Consider the following 13,023-nt stretch of genomic DNA (forward strand, 5'->3'; position numbering starts at 1 on the left):
CGCTACTCTGCTGCATCATCCCTTCCTCTTCGGGGAAAACCAACGCAAGCTCAAGACGTAGCAAGAAGGATTTCTGGCGCCGTTGCCGGGGAGTCTACGCAAAAAGTCAACATACCAAGTACCCATCACAATCCCTATCTCCCGCATTACATTATTTGCCATTTGCCTCTCGTTTTCCTCTCCCCCCAATTCACCCTTGCCATTTTATTCGCCCTCTCTCTCCCTATCCTCCCTCTCTATTTGCCTCTTTTTGCCCATTTGCTTTTGTTTGCTCGTGTGTTAGATTGCTTGTTTGTCACGATGGCTCAAGATACTACCAAATTGTGTGACTTCACCAATACCAACAATAATGATTTTCTTAGCACTCCGATTGCCCCTCTTGCCAATACTGAATCTTGTGAAATCAATAGTGCTTTGTTGAATCTTGTTATGAAAGATCAATTCGCCGGCCTTCCTAGTGAAGATGCCGCTACTCATCTGAATAGCTTCGTTGATTTATGTGATTTGCAAATTAAAAAAGATGTTGATAATGATGTCGTTAAATTGAAGCTATTTCCTTTTTCGCTTAGAGATCATGCTAAAGCTTGGTTTTCGTCTTTGCCTAAAAATAGTATTGATTCTTGGAACAAGTGCAAAGATGCTTTTATCTCTAAGTATTTTCCTCCCGCTAAGATCATCTCTCTTAGAACCGATATTATGAATTTTAAGCAACTTGATCATGAACATGTTGCACAAGCTTGGGATAGAATGAAATTAATGATACGTAATTGCCCTACTCATGGTTTAAATTTGTGGATGATTATACAAAAAATTTATGCTGGATTGAATTTTGCTTCTAGAAATCTTTTAGATTCGGCCGCGGGAGGCACTTTTATGGAAATCACTTTAGGAGATGCTACTAAACTCCTAGATAATATTATGGTTAATTATTCTCAATGGCATACTGAAAGATCTTCTAATAAAAAAGTGCATGCGATAGAAGAAATCAATGTTTTGAGTGGAAAGATGGATGAACTTATGAAATTATTTTCTACTAAGAGTGTTTCTTCTGATCCTAATGATATGCCTTTGTCTACCTTGATTGAGAATAACAATGAATCTATGGATGTGAATTTTGTTGGTAGGAATAATTTTGGTAACAACACTTATTCCTTTTTCTTGTGGGTTTGACTTGACAAGGCAAAATCAAGAAAGAGGAAGGAAAAGAGTAAGGAAGGCGATGATGGTGGTCCTTTGCAGCAACGTAAACAGAGCATCTGTACCGATTCTCCTTGTACTGATAGTGCATTACAAGGTCCAAGTCTCCGCTCCCCTACTCCACCATCCAAGGTGATAGCTCTAACTTGGAAGTGTGATATCTGGTTGCATGTTGCATATGGTGTCTAGCTCGTATTGCTCCTAATTAGTGTAAATTGCATCTGCTTAGCTTACACATGATACATGTGAATATGACACGCTTTCCTTTTTTTGTACATACTATATCTTATGATAAGGCACCTTTAAGTCACCACTGTGATATTGGTTGTGTCTTGCATATGATTTCTAGCATGTACTGCTTCTAATTTGTTGAAACGCCATACAGTTTGAACTTGGCAGAGTGATATTGGTTGCATCTTTCATATGGTGTCTAGCTTGTAGTGCTTCTAATTTGTTGAAATGCCTTCTGCTTAGTTACCACATCATAGGTGTGAATATGTCACACCATCCTGTTTTTCATACATATTCCATCCTCGCATCATGTGTTTGCCTTTCATCCAAGTAGTGTTTGTCAGTATCATGCATGAATGAGTTCTGAAGAGCGAATTTTATTCCTTTTTCTTATTGGTTTGACTTCACAATGCAAAATCATTAAAGCTGAAGGAAATTAGTCCGGCAGTGGATGATGGTGGTCCTTCAGAGCAACTCAAACAGGGGGTCTCTACAAATTCTACTCCGCCATCCTCCCAACAAGATTCGCAAGACAACACAAGGCTGGACAGTCAACGTAGCTGTGTAGATGATGAGCACATACCCCTACTCCACCATCACAGGTGCTTGCTCTAACTTGACACTATTATATGTGGTTGCATGTTGCGTATGATGTCTAGCTTGTATTGCTTCTAACTTGAATTGCATCTGCTTACTTTACACATAATGCCAGTGAATATGACACATGTTCCTGTTTCTAGAACATACGTGTACATGATGAGCACAACTCCCCTACTCCACCATCACATGTGCTTGCTCTTACTTGGAACTATTATACGTGGTTGCGTTTTCCGTATGATGTCTAGTTTGTATTGCTTCTGATTATGTTGAATTGCATCTCCGTAGCTTACAACCTATACCTGCAATGATCACTTACCCATAAGACACATTTAACTTGGGACTGTGATGTAGGTTGCATCTTGCATTGTCTTCTAGCTTGTACTGCTTCTAATTTCTTGAAATGGCACTTACGACGAGACACTTTTTACCTGATAGAGTGATATTGGTTGCATGTTCATATGGTGCCTAGCTTTCATTTCTTCTAATTTTGTTGAAATGCCTTCCGCTTACTATTTTTTCATACATATTCCATCCTCCTATCGTACGTGTGAATATGAAACGCTGTATTTTTTTGTATATATTCCATCCTCCTATCCTGCGCTTGCCTTACATCAAAGTAGTGTTCGTCTGTAACATGCATCAACCAGTTATGCAGAGCTAATTTTATTCATCTTCTTGTGGTTTTGACTTCATAAGGCAATATCAGAAAATAGGAAGGAAATGAGTAAGTTAGGGGATGTTGGTGGTCCTCCGCACCGAGGCAAACAGAGACTCTCTAGATTTGCCACTGCTACTGCTAATGAAGTTGAAGTCCCAAGTCTACATGATGAGATCATCTCCCGTACTCCACCATCACAGGTGCTTGCTCTAAGTTGACAGTGTGATAATTGGTTTCATGTTTCATATGTTGTCTAGCCTGTATTTCTTCTATTTTGATTAAATTACACCTGCTGAGTTTATACGTTATACATGTGCATATGACATGGCTTTCTGTGTCTAGAATACACTACATCTATCTATCATACCATGTTTCTTACATCAAAGTACTGCTGTTGTGTATCCCGCATCAGTCACTCATGATTGGACGCTTTTAACATGGCAGTTTGATAGTGGTTGCATCTTGCATTGATTTCTATGTTGTACTGCTTCTAATTTTTCGAATTGCCACTTATGACAAGACACTTTTAACTTGGCAGAGTAATATTGGTTGCATCTTTCATATGGTGTCTAGCTTGCATTACTTCTATTTTCTTGAAAATCCTTCTGCTTAGTTTGCACATCGTAGCTGTGAATATGTCATGCCGTCCTGTTTTTCTTACATATTCCATCCTCATACAGTTGTCTTACATCAAAGTATTGCTTGTCTGTATCATGCATCAATGAGTTCTGAAGAGTGATTTTATTCTTTTGTGTTGTGGGTACAGCTTGACATGGCAAAGTCAAAAAAGAGCAAGGAAAATAATATAGTAGGGAGTGCTGTTACTCGTCGGGTGAAACGGAAAAGGTTCTGCCGTCGAGATTCTGCTGGTACTTATAGTGCAGTAGAAGGTCCAAGTCCACCGGCTAAATCTACAAACACAGTATCACCTGCTCCACCAGCTGCAGCATTCGCTTCAACTGTACCAGCATCTCAACCAGTTACTCGTTCGTTTGCTCCGGAACTGGCCAGTTCGCAAGCTGCCTTCACACCTAACACTACTTCCGAAGCACTGCTGACACAACAGGACTTGGCAAGATTAGATGAACCTCATGAGCATCAACACCAAGATGGTACCTGACCGAGTCAACTTGCAGTTGCATGCTCCTTTATATGTACTCTCACAGTTTGATGTACACTAACACTTTCCATATTCGTTGTTGAACTAGCACCACGGCGCAAGCGGAAACAGACATCAGGGATAATGTTTGACAGATTAACAAAATCTAAAGGAGGAAGAATGGAGATCCATTTTGAGGCAGGTTTAAAAAGGCTACGTGATGCTACAGAGTCAGCCAAGTTAGTATCAGAGGCAGCCGTTGCCATTAGGTGTCATGCACGTATCCTCCCAACATGGATCCAGTACAGGAATGAGAAAGACAATACCCAGTTTAACACCTTCCTTGACCATTTATCCGTAAGTAATGTTATTCATCGCAATTAGTAATATTGTCTTGCTCTGTCCCATACTTTCTAGCTTCCTCCTAATAAGACTCACATTCTTTTTTCAACAGATGAGGTTCAAGTTGGATCTGAAAGATGATGCAACTAGACAAGCATGCACTCATGTTTTTCAGTCTGCTCTGCGACAGTATCGATACCACCTTAGAAATCTCACTTTGAAGGCAAGGCTAACAATGAAATCGCCCAAACATCTCTAGTGGAATATATTACAGATGAAGACTGGACAACACTCGTTAAACACTGGTCTGATCCAAAGTATCAGGTAGGCTATATGTATTTGATCAGACCACATATTGAACTTGTATTTATGTATGTGCCTTACAAGTGTATCTTCTTATGGGCTAACTGTTTGAAGAACAAAACCAACCGTTCTAAAGTGAAATTCCAACAGACCACAGGATCTCGTAGCTATATTTCACACTGTGAGGCTCTTGTAAATAGCTGCTACTTCCTTCTTTTTTTGTGCCATATTATCGTATCTATATTGACTTGTTCCAAATACAAAGGAAATCTCGTGCGGACCAAAAAGAACCTGAACCGAATGCAGTGCAAATCTTCAAGGATTGCCACACCAGCAAGATGAAGGGCATGAGCACACCAGTTCAAGCCGTTGTTATAAGTCCTTACTCCTCCTACCTTGAACTGATTGGTACTGTGATGTGTTCATTTAACTACTTGGTTTGCGGCCAATGTCAGTTACTCTGTTCACTTTTATTCATAGTTGTCTTAACGTATCATTTCACCTTACATGGTTTAAAAGAGATGAAGGATATTCTTTTGGTCTTGATCTGTAATCTAGTTGTTGTGTTCACGTTCGCACACAATAATAAAATAGCCTGTTTTGTTTTATATCTGTTTGCCCATGATATGAATGATGTCATACTATGTTCATCCTACTTTAAACCATGTCTCTTTATCCTTAGATGTCAATGAATGTGAGGAAATAGACAATACAGTAGGCATGCTACATGGACATATGTTCCGAAAGTGATTTTATTATGTACTTGGCACTACAATACATGCTAATGTATTACAGTAGTTCACCAAAATAAGTTATGTATAAACGTTTAACCTACTTTGTTTGTTTTTGTCTCATTAGTAACTTATCTGGTACATTAATCTACAAGTTCAAACTTTCAGGAAGCTATGGAACAAATGATTGAATAGCCACAACCACCTGAAGGTGACGATGCTACTACAGGCACAATGTCACCCCTTGCTGCAGTGCATCAGTATCTCTCCACTAACAGTGCAAAAAGCACCTTCCTGCATAATTCTGGGTTGGTTGTCAAGGTAACCTCGTCCAAATCGCCCACTGAACAAAATCTTCCTGCAAGACAGAGTGATATATCTGTGCTCCAGACACAAGTCCAATCCCTAATGGACGTTGTTTCGGAAACAAGAATAGTGGTTGAGAAATGTCGTCAAGATATGAATGGTTTTGAAACCAGACTATCAGACATTCGCTTCGTTGTTCAAGAGCAATGGCGGAAAAAGGTGGAGATCGTGCTGCTCCATCAGATTCTATAGCCTGAAACATTAGCACTCAGGTCAAATGATCTGTGCTTCTATACATCTGATGGTGCTTTTATCTGGAAGTACTGTAAACTTTATGCCAACAGGCCTTTTGTTGTATGGTTGGAATTTATTTTGTTGTGATACAACATTTATGATGCTGCCTCAGACTGCAGTAATTACGACGCTATTTTTGTATAGTGTAGGTTTATCTTAGTAATGTATTCGGCCGAAAGCTTCGTAGGAGCCCAACATGCCAACATTCGTCGGACCCATTCCAATTGGGCTAAAAACGATTACGGGACGAAATTGGCATGTAGGCCACTAAAAATATCTGGGCCTAAATCAGCATAAGCTTTCATATTTTTCTGGTAGGCCTGTGCCCATAGTGGGCCTTTAACAGGCCTAAACATAATTTGGGCCCTCAGTAAAAATAGGTCGTTTACAGGTGTAAATATCTCGAGCCCATAAAATACATGGGCCTTTAATAGACCAAAAGTGAGATTGGGCCCTGATTGTGCCTAATAACCCACTGGACTTTAACAGGCCGAAATTCGGACGGGCCGTAAATGCGCCAACCTAATACACGGGCCTTTAACAGGCCGGAACTTCGATCGGGCTAGATTATCGTCATTTTTATATGGGCCGTTAATGGGCCCAATATGACGTTGGGCCACATATGGCCCATGGTTTACGTCCGGCTTTAACATGCCGAAAATGACAACAAGCCGAAAGTGGCCCAAAGCTATAGTGGGCCTCTAACAGGCCGAATGTCAGACATGGCCGAATATGACCCAAATCCTTCACTGTTGTTTATGGGCCGAAAGTTCTGATGGCCTGTAAATGGGCCCAAATGAAGCCGGACCTTTAACAGGCCGGAAATACACCGGGCCGTAATTCGGCCCAATTACTTAGCGGACTGTTAACGGGCCAGAAGTGACCATGGGCCGCGTTGATGACAAGTTTAGGACAGGCCGTTGACGGGCCGATTTGACAAAGAATGTTGGGCCTTTAGCTGGGCCGGCCCATTATGGTCGGCAGAATCTTGTGGGCCTTTATCTGGGCCGGCCCATTGTGGTCCGCAAAATCTTGTGGGCCTTTAGCTGGGCCGGCCCATTATGGTCTGCAAAATCATGTGGGCCTTTTAGCTGGGCCGGCCCATTATGGTCCTCTAAATTTTGTGGGCCTTTAGTTGGGCCGACCCATTATGGTCCGCTAAATCTTATGGGCCTTCGGTTGGGCCGGCCCATTTAATCTTTGTGGGCCACTTTTGGGACGATCCACGTGTCAACATATCATAGGCCCATCTCGACCGTTGGATAAGTGACACTTGTGCCAACGCGGAGCTGACGCGTGGATCCATCAGCCAATGAGAATTTTACACATGGAAAATCGGCATTGGTCGTGGCTGTTAACGGGTTATCGGATCCAAAATCCGACCCGATAGCTTAAGGGCATTCCGTTACGGTGGATGCCACGTGTCAGTCACCCTTGACGAAAGCACTTCTGTGATGCGCGATTTATCGTCATGGAAGTGGACACTTCCGTGATGATAATTTTGGCAATGTTACACTTCTACGACAACACATGTATGACTATCTTGATTCTATCATAAATTTGTCATGGATGTACATGCATGATAGAAAACGCGACCTACTGTGACAAACACGTATCATCACGGAAGTGTATTTTTTTGTAGTGTATATCCGCCCCTAGCAGCAGAATCAAACAAAGCAGGTGCAGGCAGTGAAATAATAGCACGAGTTTTAACGCTAAAAATCAGGTTATAAGGAATGGGCATGTTAGGATAATCTCGTGCAAGAAAATGATGGTGTTCCATGGCTGCCCTGTCTAGGTAGACCTTGGCCAAAGGGTAATCATGAGGGCGTATCTCAACCTCGAAGTGAGCCGCCAAATGAGTAGCAAAAATCCCACCATGTATTTCACCTTGGGATTTATTAAGATGAAGGCGACGAGCCACAATAGCTCCTAAGCTATGGGTGTTGTCGCCCTCTAGTGCTCGGCATAAAACAGCAAAGTCTGGTGCACTGAGCACACCTACTTTCTTTCTAGCAAGCAAGCACTTAGTAACAAATAAAGCAAAGTAATGTACGATAGGAAAGTGTATGCTAGCAACTGTGGTGGCTGACACCCCCTCTCATCTCCCACTGTCAAAGTGCGATAAAAGTCCTCAAACCCAGCCGACCTAGGCTCATCTAACCTCCCATCAGAAGGGATCAAGCATATATCATAAAATTCAGTAAGTTCTATCTGATGGTTTTTAGCATATAAATCGAAGCTCACTTCAGGAGGATTATTCCTAGGCAGAAAAGTAAAACTCCGAACAAAGATATTTGTGAGGATTTGGTGCTGGTCACACTCATCTGCGATGAAGTCGGTGAGGCCGACGTTTGCAACATATTGCATGAACTCCTGAAGAATTCCAGCCTCTTCCAGGAATGGGGTGTGCGGCCATTCGCATGGCCGTACCTCTGCCAACCTCCGAGGGTGGAGATCACTGTCAGAAGACTCCCCAATAACACCACTTCTTAGAGCCAAACTTCCTAAAGATATTCATGTCCGTTTACAATTTTCTAAAAATAAAAATTTTGGAGTGACAAAAATTTGTCAACAAAACTTTATAAAATTGATAGAAACTACTCATAGGGATACATAAAAGCCATAGCAAGCATTCAAACTACTTAAAACACTAAGAATTTAACATGCAAGCACATCTACAGCAACACCAAGAGTAGCTAATTATTCAAAATATAAACGACTAAAACAAAAACTAATTGGAAAAACTGTGGAGTCACATACCAAGCAACAATCCCCCGAAACAATTTTGGAAATGGAGCTTCAAGCAAAGAGAGAGAGAGAGCAATGGAGATTTTTTTTCTGGAGGTAAGTGATGATGTGGCATGAAGGTATGTGAGGGGGCCCACGTGGGGACCACTACCCACCAAGGCACGCCTGGGGGTCCTGGCACGCCCAGGTGGGTTGTGCCCACCTGGTGCACCTCCCTCTGGTATTATTTGCACCCGCATTCAGAAATATTCAAAGAAAATCGTGTAAAATTTTCAGGGCATTCTGAGACCTTTTATTCTTGGGTCATTTTTTATTGCACTGGAAATTCAGAAAACAGACAAAACATGGCATTTTATTTTATTTAACTAACAAAAACAGAAAACAAAAGGTAAGGACATAAGGTAGTGCTTACTAAATTCATCAACTTCATACCGTTCAAAAATGATCCATTAATAAGATTGATCAAGTCTTATTAATAACCACTTTCGATTAGCATGAAACCGAAGAACGTTCGCAAATCACTAAGTTGCCTCAATGGGGGTATGCATTTCCCCAATAATAAGCATTTCATATTTCTTTTTGACAGTAGGTAGAGGTATTTGGAAACTTCCAATAGTGATTATCGGAGATTTTTCAATAACATTAATACCATTCACTTGGAATTGTTTCTTCGAAAAGTGCATCGTATGCTCATTGCCATTAATATGAAAAGTGACCTTACTTTTATTGCAATCAATAACAACCCCTGCAGTATTCAAGAAGGGTCTACCAAGGATAATCGACATGTTATCATCCTCGGGCATCTCAAGTATAACAAAGTCAGTCAAAATAGTAACATTAGCAACAACAGGCACATCCTCATAGATACCAATAGGTATGGCAGTTGATTTGTCAGCTATTTGCAAAGATATTTCAATAGGTGTGAGTTTATTCAAGTCAAGTCTTTTATATAAAGAGAAAGGCATAACACTAACACCAGCTCCTAAGTCACACAAAGTAGTTTTCACATAACTCCTTTTGATAGAGCGAGGTATAGCTGGTTTTCCCAGATCTTCAAGTTTTTTAGGTACTCCATCTTTAAAAGTGTAATTAGCAAGCATAGTGGAGATTTCAGCCTCCGGTATTTTTCTCTTATTTGTGATGATGTCTTTCATATACTTTGCATAAGGAGGCATTTTCAAGATATCAGTCAAGCAAGTACGCAAAAAGACTGGCCTCGGCATTTAAGAAAAACTTTCAAATTCCTCATCATCTTTCTTTTTAGTTGACTTGGGTGGAAAAGGCATAGGTTTTTGAACCCACGGTTCTCGTTCTTTACCGTGTTTTCTAGCAACAAAGTCTCTTTTATCATATCTTTTATTCTTAGCTTGTGGGTTATCAAGATCAACTAGTGGTTCTATCTCAACATCATTATCTAGTTCTTTGTCATTGTTTGGTTGAGAGTCTTCATGAACCTCATCATTATCTTTTTCATTATTAGTAGGTGAGTGTTCATTACCAGATTGAGTTTCAGCATCAGAGATAGAAGTTTCATTATCATTATCAGGAGGTTTTTCTATTTCAGGTTCACTAGGAGCATGCAAAGTCCTATCATTTTTCCTTTTCTTTTTCTTTCTATAAGGACTAGGTGCATCAGTGTTAACTCTTTGTGAATCTTGTTCAATTCTTTTTGGGTGTCCCTCAGGATAAAGTGGTTCCCGAGTCATTTTACCTCCTCTAGTTGCAACTCTAATGGCAAAGTCATGCATATTATGATTCATTTCATCAAGCAATTCTCTTTGAGATTTAGCAACTTGTTCTAACTGAGTTTGAACCATAGAAGCATGTTTTCCCACACCTCTAACATCATTTGATATTCTAAATAACAAGTCACTCAAGCGAGCAATCATATCAGAATTATATTTCAATTGTTTCACAACATCTGCATTGAAGTGATCTTATTTTCTAATATAGTTTTCAAACTCATAAAGGCATTTACGAGGATGCATATTGTGAAGATTATCATTATCATTGAACTTCATAAGAGAATTTACCTCTACCACCTTAGGCAGTGGTGGTGTATTAAGCCCATGTATTTCTTCAATAGGAGGTAAATTTTTAACATACTGAGCTTTAATACCTTTTTCCTTCATAGATTTCTTTGCCTCTTGCATATCTTCAGCACTGAGATATAATATACCCCTCTTTTTCAGAGTGGGTTTAGGTGGTGGTTCAGGAATAGTCCGATCATCATAATTTTTCAATATGTTATTCAATAATTCCTCAGCTTGTCCAACAGTTCGTTCCCCGAAAACACAACCAGCACAACTATCTAGGAAGTCCCCAGAAGCATCGGTTAGTCCATTATAGAAGATATCAAGTATTTCATTTTTCTTAAGAGGATGATCAGGCAAAGCATTAGGTAACTGGCAAAGCCTCCCCCAAGGTTGTGGGAGACTCTCTTTTTTAGTTTGAGCAAAGTTAAATATTTCCTGTAAGGCAGCTTGTTTCTTATGAGCAGGAAAATATTTTTCAGAGAAGTAATAAATCATATCCTGTGGACTATGCACACAACCAGGACCAAGAGTATTGTACCAAGCTTTAGCATCACCCTTTAATGAGAAAGGAAATAATTTGAGAATAAAGTAATAGCGAGTTTTCTCATCATGAGTAAAAAGGGTGGCTATGTCATTCAACTTAGTAAGATGTGCCACAACAGTTTCAGTTTCATAACCATGGAAAGGATCAGATTCAACCAAAGTAATTAACTCTGGGTCGACAATGAATTCATAATCCTTATCATCAATAAAAATAAGTGAAGTAGCAAAATTAGGATCACATTTCATTCTAGCATTCAGAGATTTTTCTTTATACTTGTGTAGTAATTTCACTAGATCATCTCTATCATTGCAAGCAAGAATATCTCTAGTTGTTTATTCACTCATAACATAACCTTCCAGTACCTTAGGAAATTCATATCTAGGAAGGCTAGTTCTAGCAGGTGTTTCAGGAGATTAAGTTTCAAGCTCATCATCAGATTTAACAACATCATGTTGTATCACTCTAGAAATTTGTTTATCAAGAAAATCACCAAGTGGCACATCATCATTATCAAGCAAGGTACTAGCATCATCATAAGCATCATTCATAGTAGAAGTAGCATCATCAATTGAAGGAAATATGCCCTAGAGGCAATAATAAAGTTGTTATTTATATTTCCTTATGTCATGATAAATGTTTACTATTCATGCTAGAATTTTATTAACCAGAAACTTAGTACATGTGTGAATATATAGACAAATAGAGTGTCCCTAGTGTGCCTCTACATGACTAGCTCGTTAATCAAAGATGGTTAAGTTTCCTAGCCATGGACATGTGTTGTAATTTGATGAACGGGATCAAATCATTAGAGAATGATGTGATGGACAAGACCCATCCATTAGCTTAGCACTATGGTCATTTAGTTTTGTCGGATTTCGGGTTCCGACAGACCCTTGAGGTTCGAACACTGGGGTGCACGCAGAGATTTCACCTCCTACCTACCTGCACCCCTCCGCCTCGCTCAGATCTAAGCAATGGAAAGAACAACACAAGAGACACAGGGTTTATACTGGTTCGGGCCACCATTGTGGTGTAATACCCTACTCCAGTGTGTGGCATGGTGGATTGCCTCTTGGGCTGATGATGATGAATGATACAAGGAAGAACAGCCTCGCGAGGGTCTGTTCTTGGCTGGGGCGATGAACTGCTGGGAGGAGTTTAGCCACCCTTCTTTCTCTCTCTGATTCCTCTCTGGTTGAACCTCTCCTCTGTGGGTGGCTGGTCCTATTTATAGAGGCCATGGTCCTCTTCCCAAATATCGAGCGGGAAGGGAGCCAACAATGGCGGGCTAATTTGAAGGGGGGCAGCTAGTACTAGCTACCCTGACAAAAGTAGTCTTCGCCTGCACAAAGCTCTGGTGGTAACGCCGTCCTGGGCTCCATGATGACCTCCGTCTTGCGGTCCTCCTGGTCTTGGTCTTGTTGCACCGAAATGGCAACCTTTGCCTGATGCCTCGGTACTCGGCGGCTGTGCTTGCCCCCTTTGCACCAAAGAGGAAAGGAGGACACTGCGCGGGCTGGCACCCGCCTGGCGCCCTTGGTCATCATGGCTTGCGTCACGGGCACCTCGTGAGGTACCCCACCTTGATCTCTCCGCCTCCTCGCGAGCCAGCCTGATGAGGCCGTGCCTGAGGAAGCTCCGTGTCGTCCGCCCCGCGAGGCTCTGCCCCTCGCGAGGGTCTTGGGTCTGTGTTGATGAAGATGGGCCATGCTGGGCCCCCTTTTAAGCCACGCCGCAGGCCGCAGGCAGGCAATTCTGGGGACCCCCGTTCCCAGAATGCCGACAGTAGCCCCCGGGCCCAAGGCGCACCCGGACTTGGCCGTGCAGGGAGGCGGAAGGGCAAGAGCGAAGCGCCGCGGGCCCTAACAGCCTGCGGCCTTGGGCGCCGCGTGGCGGTTGATTGGACGTGGGCGGCACTGTTCCCCCACGCC

The sequence above is a fragment of the Triticum aestivum genome, chromosome 2A (assembly GCF_018294505.1).
Source record: "Triticum aestivum cultivar Chinese Spring chromosome 2A, IWGSC CS RefSeq v2.1, whole genome shotgun sequence".
Taxonomy (NCBI): Eukaryota; Viridiplantae; Streptophyta; class Magnoliopsida; order Poales; family Poaceae; genus Triticum; species Triticum aestivum.